This window comes from Taudactylus pleione, unplaced genomic scaffold (assembly GCF_031769625.1).
Source record: "Taudactylus pleione unplaced genomic scaffold, aTauple2 ptg000005l, whole genome shotgun sequence".
In the NCBI taxonomy this organism is placed as follows: Eukaryota; Metazoa; Chordata; class Amphibia; order Anura; family Myobatrachidae; genus Taudactylus; species Taudactylus pleione.
The window spans coordinates 881,954-894,360 of record NW_028284408.1 but is presented as its reverse complement, the minus strand read 5'-3'; positions in this window follow the sequence as shown (position 1 = coordinate 894,360).

Below are 12,407 nucleotides of genomic sequence, written 5' to 3'. Positions count from 1 at the left end.
ATAACATTCCTTGCCTGTGTACCTAGCCTCCAGCAAGCTACAGTGCTTTTACATCTCTGTGGGTGATGGAGTTCCAGTGTCTCCTTTCAGCACCAGGGTGCTTAATATCTCTACCTGTGCATGCTGTTCTGTGATTCCCAGCTACAAGGTTATCCTGAGTGTTTCACAGCTGCACCAATTACAATCTACAAGTGTTCCCTGTGAGCAGCAGTGCTGATTACATCCCATAAAATAATAAAAGGGAACAGGGGAGTGGGAGGCTTCTGCACTAGTTAATATGTAGTTAAATCTTAAACCAAATAGAGAAAAAGAATACCCTTAATTACAAATCACCAATTATATTATCGATAGAGTAATAGGGTGTGCTACCTAGGGACATTAAACAAATACATAAGATAAGAAAAAGAACAAGAATGTCCTCTTAGTTGGCGCACTAATGAATCCTTAATAAAATATAACTTTTAATCAAAATATTTAAAAAGCAAAACTATAGTGAAATTAAATATGGTATCAATTATTCCATACCAATCTAGAATGTATAGTAAATTGAATGTGTCTCTGTAAGCGATTCAAATCTTGAGTCATATATATCCACCTGAAAATACACCATCTATTAATAAAATATTTTTATGTTGCCGCTGGGAGAGCAAAGAGTGTTTTTCATCCACGTAAGACAAAATAAGTGCTATGTTGCGTAAGCAAAATTAATTATTCACTGGAGCAATATATGTGATTACTAACCAATGAAATATTGTGATTAAGTATTCATTGAGCCCAAAATTGGGTCAGAGTATATCACATATAGAAAACCTCTCTTATAGATATTGTTACTGCCGAAATATTAGGTAATTGGAGACTGATAAATATCTCTCTATATGAGCTCTAGTGTAGCAGTTCAAATACTGCAACAGTTACAATTACCCAATAGTTTGTTAAGAAAAAAAGAGACATTGTTGTGAACATTGTTGCCATAAGTTCGCCTGCCTGTTTCTGCTAGGACATCATAAGGGAGCCTTGGTTATAATGCTGAAAATATTTATATGTGGCTTAAATAGGTAAATCACCTATAATTGTATTTCAGCAGTGGTCCTGTCAGATTAATCAACGCAGACAGATCTCACTATAATATCTCACATAAGGAGAATATATGCGCACAGCAATTAACATATGTCGGTTACTAAATGCTGTGAATATATAGGTTAACAAAAAGCAGTTGCATTCACCAATAACATATTTGTATATACATAAAAATTTGAGATAAGTAATGGATATTACTTCTGCCTATTGTGCTAATAACGACAGCTCTCTCTGATAGCAACCCATGTATAAATGCTGTGCGGTTACTGAATACTGTGAATATATAGGTTATATGGATTAACAACAAACAGTTACGTTCACCAGTAACATATTAATACATAGATATTTGAGATAGGTGATAGATATTGCTCCTGCCTATTGCTCTAGGTATTAGTACATATAACAGCGTTCGTCACTGTCTTAAGATGCGGCTTGGGTGTAGGTGGAAAATGGCTACATTTGCCATTTAATTATGCATTAACACGAGGACACAGTACTGAGTAGTAAAAACTACTCTCTACCCACCGACGTACGTTTCACCGCTAAAGTTTTGTCAAGGCAATATCTATCACCTATCTCAAATATCTATGTATTAATATGTTACTGGTGAACGTAACTGTTTGTTGTTAATCCATATAACCTATATATTCACAGTATTCAGTAACCGCACAGCATTTATACATGGGTTGCTATCAGAGAGAGCTGTCGTTATTAGCACAATAGGCAGGAGTAATATCCATTACTTATCTCAAATTTTTATGTATATACAAATATGTTATTGGTGAATGCAACTGCTTTTTGTTAACCTATATATTCACAGCATTTAGTAACCAACATATGTTAATTGCTGTGCGCATATATTCTCCTTATGTGAGATATTATAGTGAGATCTGTCTGCATTGATTAATCTGACAGGACCACTGCTGAAATACAATTATTGGTGATTTACCTATTTAAGCCACATATAAATATTTTCAGCATTATAACCAAGGCTCCCTTATGATGTCCTAGCAGAAACAGGCAGGCGAACTTATGGCAACAATGTTCACAACAATGTCTCTATTTTTCTTAACAAACTATTGAGTAATTGTAACTGTTGCAGTATTTGAACTGCTACACTAGAGCTCATATAGAGAGATATTTATCAGTCTCCAATTACCTAATATTTCGGCAGTAACAATATCTATAAGAGAGGTTTTCTATATGTGATATACTCTGACCCAATTTTGGGCTCAATGAATACTTAATCACAATATTTCATTGGTTAGTAATCACATATATTGCTCCAGTGAATAATTAATTTTGCTTACGCAACATAGCACTTATTTTGTCTTACGTGGATGAAAAACACTCTTTGCTCTCCCAGCGGCAACATAAAAATATTTTATTAATAGATGGTGTATTTTCAGGTGGATATATATGACTCAAGATTTGAATCGCTTACAGAGACACATACAATTTACTATACATTCTAGTTTGGTAAGGAATCATTGATGCCACATTTCATTTCACTATAGTTTTGCTTTTTAAATATTTTGATTAAAAGTTATATTTTATTAAGGATTCATTAGTGCGCCAACTAAGAGGACATTCTTGTTCTTTTTCTTCTCTTACTGATTACATCCCAGCCTGAGAGCTTTGTTTTTAGGGACACTGCAATTCCATCTCTGCCTTAATATTTAAGATACCAGTGTCTCCTGTGAGCTACAGTGCAATTCCATATCTGCCTGAATATTTAAGTTACCAGTGTCTCCTGTGAGCTACAGTGAAATTCCATCACTGCCTGAATATTTGATACCAGTGTCTCCTGTGAGCTACAGTGCAATTCCATCTCTGCCTGAATATTTAAGTTACCAGTATCTCCTGTGAGCTACAGTGCCATTCCATCTCAACCTGTGTATGTAACCAGTGCCATTCCATGTGGCTAAGTGTGTCCATGCACCGTTCCCTGTGTATCCTTTGTGTGTCTACCCACAGTGATAAAGTGCAGCAGCACTCCTGTCCTAAGTGTTTCCCTTGTGTGCCACCCCACAGTTCAAGTGCTATTTACAAGTACCTCACAAACAGCATCAACTGGTGAATCTCCCGATGCAATAGTGCCTTGGTTAGGCACTTCCCTTGGGCCACTGACATTCGAGTCTCTATTCCCACAGGGCTTGGATACCTGGTCAAAGGACCGCAACCTGCCTGCAGGGTGCAGCTAAGCCCATATCCTGCTTGGAGGGGTCACTGGTGAACACCTCCCTGCAGGTTAGACACCGCACCTTTGACCAGGTCTTGTCAATGTCCAAGACCTGTGGATGAGGAGTCCTGATGTCCAGGCCAGTTCCCCGAATTCTTCCAAACTACCATCACAACTCCTCACTAGGGGATTAAAGTATGTCAAACCTGACAGGTCCTAAGGACTACACATAGGTCACATTTTTAAGGTCACCCAGCAGGTGCACCTGTGCATTCATTACTCACTGATACATTTTAAAAGATCCACAGGTGGAGCTAATTATTTCACTTGTAATTCTTTGAGGAGACCTGAAAAAATGCACTGTGTGGGGTCCTGAGCAGTGGCAGATCTTACCTAGGGGCTGCGAGGCTGCAGCCCCCCCCTAGTAAAACCCCCCACTGTTCAGTGAGCCAGTTCAGTTTGTGACTGCACTGACTTCACTATGACTGGAGGTGGCTTCTATTGGAAGTGCCAACTGCCAGGCATGCTGAAGACAGGCAGCCAGGGGGAGGTGTCTCCTCCCCCTGGGACTGCCAGTCCAGGCTGCAAACAGCAGAGAGCGGATTCCAGTGGAAGCCACTGCTCTGCCTTTTAGCCAGCCCTAAAGGGCTTCTCGGGGCTACAACCAATGCAGCCCTGAGAAGTTGGTGTTAGGCATGCACATGCCACCGCCACAGCATGCACAGGTCCCGACACCTGCCAGATTCATTGAGCAGGTGATGGGACTCAGTCCAGAAGCAGCAGCAGCCCCCCTCAGGTAAGAGGGCAGGAGTCACTGCTGGTCCTAAAAACAAAGTCTGAGAACCTGTGCATCAAAATGTGATGAAATCAGTGAGAATTAACGGTTCACCTTTCACTACAGGAATAAAATTGGAGTGCATTGGATAGGAGAGACTAAAAATCATCTACTGTATCTTCCCTGATCCCTGCAAACTTGGGAGCAGCCTTCTTTGACAGAGTAGAATCCCCCTCTACACTTTTTCAGTGTGATCACCAGACATTAGTACAATACACTGCAGAAAAAAATAGAATTCCAGGGATGGTGGTAGATCTCCCAATCTTGATTCAATAAATCTCAAGAATATGCTCATTTTAAAGAAGGTATTCTGCTTACAAATGTTGTTAGTTATTATCTAGTATTGCATGCAGATTTGAGATCACTTCTAACTTCTCTTTTTGGGCCCAGTTAACCACAAGTGGTGATTTTTGAAAAGGAATCATTTACATCCCCTGAAAAAAAATGTGTAAATGTAGCCTTTATACTATAATATGCTAGCATTATCTAAAGATACATTCTAAAAATATCATTAGCTAATGTTCATGCTGAAAAAAAGATTTTTGGAGCATGGTACAGTAAATGTGAGCTTGCACCCAATAGGCAACGCCATCAGCATAGATTTGCTCATATACATTACAGAGTTGTACACATCTCTGAGGCCAGATCTACTTTGTCCATATGCTTGGTTTCATAGCAATCATCCTTATCAGTGCACACTTTTACCAGCCCTATTCTAGGTGTCAAAGATATTTTAAAAAACAATCATGTTTACACATCAATTCCATCAATATGGCCAGATTCAAATTTGCCTGCATAACAATGCCCAATAACATCCCAGTTATGCACCTTCAGTCCCAAGTGCCAATGTGTTCAGTTGCATATGACTCTTGATCATCCATAGTTCAATACACTTGTTTCCAGAGCATGCACAGTGTGAAAACACACAAGATAAGCTCTGAAAAAATATGCTCAATTCTGCATCCGACTCTATGTTGTTAATGGGCACTATGGGCCTTATTCAGAGAGGTATGCTAACCTGATGGAAAGCGCACATCTCTGATTGTGGGAGGACTGTACATGCAGAGGAGGTGTACTGTGCATGTGCAGCCCTCCATCTGCAAGTCTCCCAGCTACAGCCTGATTGCCAGGCTGCAGTGTTTGGGAGGCTGAGTAGAGGCATTCCCTGGCAGCGTTCCTGGAAATGGGAGTGTGTTGCCCATTCATGTAAGATTTGATTTAAACAATAACTGTTACCATACTTAATCAATGCCAACACTAAGGTGAAGAGATGAGAAAAGGATAACAGGGAGGAAGAGGGCCAGGAGGAGGTGGTACACAAGGTAGAAGGAATTGGAAAAGGGGAGGAAGATGCCAGTGGAAAATCCAATGATGGCAAATGGCCCATCCAGCAAGGGACAGCTGTGTTGATTAAAAATTAACATATATTCCTATTGAAAATATTTCTGATATTTTTGACACAATACTCAGTGGTACTCAAACTGCAGGTTGTGTCCCCAAGGTGGGTTGTGACCATCCCAGCATGGAGCCGCAGCTCACATGGAGTTAGTATGATGACTCCTCAGATCTCTCTGCCAGTGATCCAAGGAGTCTAAAATAAGTTGAACTGTCTGTTACTTTAGATCTCTCAAATCACTGGCTGAAAATTCCAAGGAATCATCTGGAAGTCCTGTCCCCAACCAAGCCATCAGCAGCTAGCAGCAGAAGCTGAGTTTGTCTGTGAAGACATACAAGCAGTCAGCAGTGGTTGTGGGGAGGGAATCAGTGAGCGAGCACAAAATGTGGGTTGACTGATGTGGATGGGGGTATAAGTACCATGTGAGCTTTGAGAGGAAAGGAGAGAAGCACTGTTAACAGACAGCATGGGATGTTTCTGTGAATGGCGAAACAGGGGAGCTCTCAGTGTGGCATGTGGTGGGGGGACAGGGACAAAACATGCTAATTAAATACCCACTGCCTTTCCCTAGTCACCCACTGCCTTCCCTTGTCACCATCCTTCCTTTTCTCCCTCTGCCTCTCTCTGCCAACCTCTGCCCCCCAGTCACCCACCGCTTTCCCAGGAAGCCACTTTACCAATTTAGCATCCTTTGCCTTTCCCTTGACACCCTCTGCCTCTACCCTGTCACCCATTGCCTCCCCAGTCTCCCAGTCTCCCATACATAGGGCCTGATTCAACAGTGCATGTTAGTGCACTTCTGAATGCAGATTCCTGATATCTGTGCAGGCACAGGACCCATTCTGCGAGTGTGCAGAATGGGTCCTGCTAACATGCTCGCAGACTTGCAACAGACTGGCAGTGATTGACAGTCTGCTTTGAGGGTGGGGAAGGGGTGGCGATGCCCTCCATTTCCTGAAATTGAGGTGTGTCACCTCCATTGCACGGGAGGGAAGAAGCCAGGACTTCCATCTGCTGATGGAGATTTACTGGCCTCTTCCTCTAAACTGCGGCGCCCAACTGCATAACACCATGGGTCACTGCAGCCACCTGATGTTATGCAGATTATCTGATACTGCATTGGACAACGAAGCTTGGATAATTAATGCACAGAAGTCATGATATCTCCTGCTGCATTACCATATCTGCAAGGTTCGCAATGGCAAAGCTGCCTGCGTGCAGCTTTGCCATTAAGATCCTTGCAGAATCAGGTCCTTAGATCAAACTGGACATTTGGTAATGAGTTTTCCCAGTTCCAGCACTCCATCACAAATTGTTTTATTGTTTCTTGACAGTTTGCCACAGTCTCTCATGACAAATAGTTAGGCAATAGAGTTTTCATGCTTTCTCTTTAGTCATATATTTTTAACCATTCTTTTTATTTATCAACATCAGATGCCATTTTTTTCACAATAAATTGCTGATGAAAAAAAAATACTTTTAATAGTGGAAATTTGGTAACAGTTAAATAGGTAAGCCTTTTTGCCTATTTTTTATGTATTAAATCTTGAGTAAACAATAAAGTTACTATTAAAATTTGTGGAACTTTTACATTAAGTAGAATTCACTTTAATACAGCTCTGAACATTGATGAAAAAAATATGAAAATTGTTAAATTTAGATAAAAAGCTAAAAATCTAAAAAAATGTTTGTTTTTTTAATTTTAGAGAATAACCTGGCACAAGACATTTTTTTAAAGAATACAGACTTAGTTTAAAAATGCAAACTAGGGGCCTTTTTCAGAGATGGAAACAATGGTGATTATGTATGCAGATTGTTTGCAATTGTGCATGTGCATAAACCACACTACCCGTGCCCACAGAGGAATACATCACAAAGTGAATGACGGGTTGACAGCATGGGGGGTGGCAACAGAGGGGTCATCAGAAAAATGCAGACATGACTGACCATTTAAATGCCATCACATGGGCATGCATAAATTATCCTTTGCGATCTCCTATACAGCATGAGAGCCCTGTGTCATTAATTGTTAAAAACATACATTGTTTCATTGCCTGAATTATCTATTTATGGTCTAGTGCAATAATATAATGGAGTTGTTTAGTTAAAGTCCCTTACTTCTGGCTTACATTTCAAAGTGGATTGCAAAAGAGCAGCAGAGCTGTTGTCTTCCCTGAAGAGGAGCACAGGAGCTGCTTTATGTGGTGCTGCAGTCCCGATGTAGGGAACTGCCCATGGGACTCTCTGTGAATATGTGTGGACTGGTTAAAGCAAGTTATAAGCATTGCAATATCTGGATAATGTTGAACTTCCAGGTCTTGAAAAAGCTCCATTGAAAAGCTCCCAACATAGAGTGAAACGCGTCGATGAGAGGGTTATAACTGCTGGGATAGAGGAAGATATCCAATCCACCCTAGCCCACTACATTTCATCTCTTTTCAGTAAATAAAGTGAGCCCTAAGCAAACCGCATACCAAGCAGCCCCAGAGGAACTGACCGGGTGCTAGCAAGCAGCCACTGCATCACCTGCACCCTCGTCTCCCTGAAGTATGGACCTAACTTACACCAGTGTGCCATTATCCTATTTGGATTGTGTTAAAACTCTGGAGCCACCGAATATGCAAGTGACAGCTTTTTAACACCACCATTTATACATATTTGGACTGAATACTCTGCAGACGGGTAAGGATATTTTTCTATGGGCCGTGCAAGTATTTAAACTGCACAAGTATCTAGTGGAGATACATATCTATCAAGATGAATACAAATGACTGTGGACATTGGTCACTCACATATACCCTAGCGGTAGAAATTTACACAGATGACATAAATTTTTGACCAGTGATTTTCACTGGATTATACAGAAACAGTTATTGTACAATATCTTTTAATGTTGTTTGTCATGTTAGTGGAATTCATGTGCAGTATATAATGTAATAAATTGTGAACTTTTAAGAGAAGCTTTGTTCTTGTTATAGTTATTCAGACAGGTGTCACCATATTGCATCAATTATTACAACATATATTAATTCCTTGTAAATGCAGTTAATTCAATTTGTTAGTTTAAACTTCCAGTTATGCATTCTGCAGTGGAACGCACACCACAATTAAATCAAAGATCATATTTACCTTGTTGATAAATTCAGCTGCTCTTTTGTGATACACTATGGAATGGAAGCCTGATATAGGGGGCTATAAATAACAACTTCATGATATTATTCTGCTGGACCATAGATAGATGACACAGACAATGAAATAATGCCTATATTCAACAATTAATGACACAGTGACATCACATTATAGCATATATCCAAACTCAAATTTACAAGTTTTACATATATATTGAAAAAAATACATATAAATGTATTATTTATTACCAGGTATTTATAAAGCACACACCTACCTGTATATATTGCAGTGCTTTACAGAGAATATTTGGTTATTAACATCAGTCCCTGCTGCAATGGAGCTTACAATCTATATTCAGTACCACATGCTCACACACATACAAATTTGGGTTAATTTTTGCTGGAAGTCATTTAACCTACCAGTATATAGTGGGAGAAAAACAGAGTCCTCAGATGAAACCCACACAAGCACAGGAAGACTATACAAATGTCGAACAGTTAGGGCAATAGTAGGAATTGAACCATCAACCTCAGAGCTGTGAGGCAAATTCTTAAACTACTTAGGTAGGTTAAAAAATACAATTTAGTTTAAAACACTAAGGCCAGTGTTCGCAAATGCAACTATGTACACATATCGAGTGATAGTTAGCCATTGTGCATACGTACTGTATATGCACACTGCGTGTGTACTGTGAACACACTGCGATTATGTATGCACAGAGGAATCCATTGCAGAGTGAGTGACACGCTGTGAGTGTTTGGGGTTGGTGACGGGGGAGTGATTAGAAAAATGCAGGCATGCCTATGCTTTTCAATGCCATTGTTTGGCCTAGCATAAATTATCCACTATGATTGCATGCGTAACTTTAGAGCCCACTGCATGCATAGAGATTTGCAATATCTGCAGCTATTCAGACCTGGTGTAATTGTCTTTAAGTTGGCAGTGCTTTTGCAATCATATTTTGCAGCTGTGAACACAATAGTGATCCTTACTGAATCAGGCCCAAATTTGGACCAAAACATATTTTTTATTTTAAATATATATAAACATATATATATATATATATATATATATATATGTTTTGGATCAGGATTGGTTTTGCCATAACCACCCTTGCGGGTTTTGTGTTTTGGATCTGTGTTTTTTGGAAAAAAGCATAAAAACAGCTAAAATCACAAAATGTGTTTTTTTGTTCCTACGCTATTATTAACCTCAATAACATTAATTTCCACTCATTTCCAGTCTATTCTGAACACCTCACAATATTATTTTTAGGTAAAAAGTTTCCAACAAAGTAGCTGGATGACTATGCTTAGTGTCACAAGTGGATGGCACAAGCACGTGGCCCAGCTAGGAGTGGCACTGCAGTGGCAGACAGGAAGGCAGTTTGAAAAACTAGGCCCCAAAAGGCGCTGTACGGTGACTTAGCACATCACCCATCAACTGCTGCTGGAGGGCACACAGGACGGGACTCAGGAGAGAGATGCGCACCACTGAGGCTGATAGGACGCTGTGCGTGCGGAACTTAGATCTGTGGGCCACTGAGGAGATCCTGTTCAAGCTGTTTCTGCAGGCTGGTCCTGCAATTAATGTTAAAATTCTAAAGGACAAGGATGGAAACAATTTGCTTTTGTCAATTTCAAACAAGAGGAGTCTGTTCCCTATGGATTGAGTTTGTTAAATGGAATCAAACTCTTTGGGAGGCCGCTGAAAATTCAATTCGGATTAGGAAGCAGAAATGGCTTCGCAGAAGCAAATAGCACAGCCTACTCACCACAAGGAAATGGCAATTTTACTGGAAACAGTCCATCAACACATGACCACAGGCATGATGGCAATGGAGAGTTCATGAAATACTCTGAACTTTCACCTCCTATTCCAAACTATCAGAGATCTTACTCTTCTCTGGACAATCTTCAAAGACAAGCAATGATGAATAACTTCTATAGGTTGGAGACCCCTCATGGATCCAGCATAGCAATGGTGGCCCAACCCAGTAACTCGCCATCTAATTATGCACCTCACCAAAGTCAGTACAGTCACGGATCCGATCATTCTCCCCCACACAGATATGATTCCTCTTCTAGCCACCAACCCAGTAGAAGCCACAGCTCTCATCCTTATGAAAAAGAGAGTTACTACAGTAGCAGAGACAAGGGATGTTCAGGCTTGGATTATTTCAGATTTTCCCGCCAAATTCTGATTTTTTTTCCACCAAAAATTGGGTCCCAGAAAGAGGCAAAATGTCATCGTTCATGGACAAACATCATATTTCTTAGACTTTTGTCCAGGACAGCCCCTGTAAAAATTATTTTGATGAAGGGCAGCATACAACCCACAGGACAGCCCTTGTAAAAATGATTTTGATTTTTATATTATGAACTGTTTATGATGAATGAGTGGTCAATTATTTGAGTTTTATTAATTTATATATAATTTTATTTTGTTGATTATTAATCACTAATATTCACCGTATTTGCATAGGTATATCGATATGATTATTTAATTTTATTTACTTATAGAATTATGTCACATGTTTATATTGGTGATCTATATTTATGAATTTTCATTATTATTTAAGTGTTAATGAATATTTGTAATATTTATGGATGAGGATATGGATTTAAATTAATGGTATATAATGGATCTTTATTCATTGGTATAACTAATTATAGTTTATTATATAAAAAAAATTTGACTATATATTAACACTATATGATTGATATTAATGTGATCTATTAAATTTATTAAGCATATAATTTATATGAATTGGTTTATTATTTTAATAGATCATTTTAATTTTCAATTACCATTTTCATTTTTGTTTCTTGTTTTTTGATTTGTTTGGTTTTTCAATTTCTCCACACTAATTTCACTATTTTTCAGCACATTTATTTTCTTTTATTTTATTCACACTTATGTTCACTCTACTAGTATATGTGTTCACACTTATACCCATGAATACATCTTTTTCTTCACTAAAATGCAGTTTAATATTTTTATTATATTATTATTAATGTAATAATTATGCACACCCATTAATAAGATTGGTTTTACTTAATCACATTTATTATTTTTCACTTGTATTTTGTTTTATTTATTATTTTATATTTAACTTATTTATTAAACTAATATTTATATTATAAGTTATTGGATACCACCTATTCATCTATGTTAATATTATTTTATATTGGCAATGATAGTGAATGACACATTTTCTATTGTTAATTGTATCATCTGTATATGTCATGGCTGACAGAAATATTATATATTTTTTTGATTGGATGAACAGACCAACTAACCATTCAAATAAAACCCGGGAAATACATGAACGGCTTAGTTAATAAATTTGTCCTCCAAACCACTTGATCGGCTCTGAACGACATAATAGGTGGAGGAGTGAAATAAAGAGGCACAGATGGAGGCAATCGGGTTAAGCCTTGAAAAAGCATTCACCCAGCAAAATGCGCGTCGGCTTTCCTTTCACTGTGGTTTCCTTTCCCCATGTATAATTAAATTGTATTTATTTGTTAGTATGTCATGTTGGTGTTATTGTTTGTATGGCAACAGTGGATCATACCCGCAAATCACTGATGCATAGTGATTATCCTCATTCTTAATTACATGGATTCAGCATTAGTGCTATCTGGGCATTTATCCCCTCTGTGTGCATAAGATTGACGGCATGCACAGTAAACCTTTTGAAGCATATTGCAATATTGATAGCATGCATATTACAAAAACGCATGCCAAATAATACGATATACATCCGTCAGTTGCACATAATT